At 40.7% G+C, this 1,909-nt stretch overlaps 1 pseudogene; it reads left to right on the top strand.

The window, feature by feature from the left end:
- Positions 1-570: 570 nt before the first annotated feature.
- Ccdc126-ps1 (coiled-coil domain containing 126, pseudogene 1) lies at positions 571-1,166 on the top strand (annotated as a pseudogene).
- The last annotated feature ends 743 nt before the right edge of the window (positions 1,167-1,909 follow it).

Raw genomic sequence — 1,909 nt, 5'->3', positions numbered from 1 at the left:
GAGATAATCAAACATGACAGTTAAAGAATCATCATGCCATCTTTCATGTGGTACGAATGACTTATTACAATTGGTTATTGATACCGTTAACTAAAGAAAAAGCTGTGTTTTACCTGCTCAAACAAGGAGCAGAATTTCATCTTTAACTGATTTCTGTGCACCCTGCACAATCCATACTAATATCTTAATGGTACTAAAATTTTGATTCATATATTGCAGAATGTATAGCTCTTAGAGGATTCATCTGCTGGGACGCTGGACTGACCTGATGTTCCAGCTCCCTGCCTCCTAATGCTATCCAGAGACTTGCTTCCAGAACAGCTTTAGGATTGCTGCTGACTCCAGATTCTAGATAACCTCACTTTATCCAATTTTTCAGATGGACCCTGTCAGAACTTAATCAAGTCCTGAGCCTGCTGAATATACTGAGAGTGGATAATAGACGCTCAAACTAGCTTTCTTAAGTCTAACCAGGGCCACTGACGCCTGTTGCGGGCTGTGGCTGTAGCTCCAGTGTGTTAGCCTCAGCACTGCGGGCTGTGGCTATAGCTCCAGTGTGTTAGCCTCACCATGACGCCCCACTTGATTGACTGGAAACCAGCAGGCCAGCTGCAGGAGAGCAGACGCAACCCTGCTGAAGATGGACAGACAGCAGTAGACAGCTGCTCCTTCTCTTTACTTTCAAAAGACTTGATCATTTGGTGTCTTGTTTCCAGTTACTGTTTCTCGATCAAGTCTGTTTCCTCCATCAGACATGTTCTGTATAATTTCATGTCCCAGAAACTGAGCTTCCTCTTGCTCGTGTTTGGACTCATCTTGGAGCTGATGCTACTTCACTACACTTTGCAACAGCTTCAGGGGCAGAGCAGTGTGACGCTTCGTGAGCAGATCCTAGATTTAAGCAAAAAATGCATAAAAGCTCTGGCCGATTAGGGCAGCTGCACAGCAGATGTGGACAGCAGCACATCTATGGCAGGCTATGCTGAACTGAAGAGAGAAATCGCAGTCCTCTTAGATTTGCAGTGCTTGGTGAAGCTGGAGAACAAGGTCTACAATAGTGTTCTGAATGGTTCAGAACCAACACTACCAATGGCATCAGTGGGAATTTGGTGCCGGTAACAACCAACAAAGGAACGAGTGTTTCTGTTTTGGGCAATGTCAGATAGCAATGAAGACCACCTTGCATGGCCACACCACTGTGGATTAATCCATCACAGAATACCTCTTAAACTGCTGCCTAGGACACAGTAATACCTGACAATAAAAGCACTACACATTTCCAAGGAACTTGCTGGATTCATAGGATGCTAATTCTGTATATATAATCGCAGGCAGTATTAGTTTGCTTTCATTCAAAGCTCTTTAATGCAGTTCTGTATACTTAGTAGGAATTCGGTAATAAGGTTGATAAGGCAAGCAGGGAGGTCATCTTTGTACAGAGATCAAGAAACAAAAGCACCAGAAAGACATAGAGCCCTTTCTATAAATACTTATTTAAGTATAGAACACGTTTGTCAGATAAGTGAACAATAATGTTTGATTCATTCTGTCACCTGGCCTCAGCAATATCCCTGTGAGGAGAGAACACGCTTACTTCCAGAACTATACTTTATTACTCAAATTATGAGTAGAGAAAGGAAGTGTCATGTTCAAAATCATGTTTTGAAATAGACCCAAAGAATGTTTTCATTTGCACTATCCTTCAAAATAGCTGATGATTAATTGTATGTTTTTAAAAATAGCATTTGCAAGAATATAATTTTAAAATAGGTAGCAGCCAGTGTCCTTAGCTAAGCATCGGGGCAATTTAACAGAAATGAGAGTAACTGCTTATCTCATACTTTATAATTTCTTATATATGTTCTGCAGAATAATACATATTTTTATGATGAAATAAAATAAAATATGA

The sequence above is a fragment of the Rattus norvegicus genome, chromosome 9, assembly GCF_036323735.1.
Source record: "Rattus norvegicus strain BN/NHsdMcwi chromosome 9, GRCr8, whole genome shotgun sequence".
Lineage (NCBI taxonomy): Eukaryota > Metazoa > Chordata > Mammalia > Rodentia > Muridae > Rattus > Rattus norvegicus.
The sequence above is the reverse complement of the archived record's forward strand: the minus strand, read 5'-3'. Positions and strand labels throughout refer to the sequence as shown.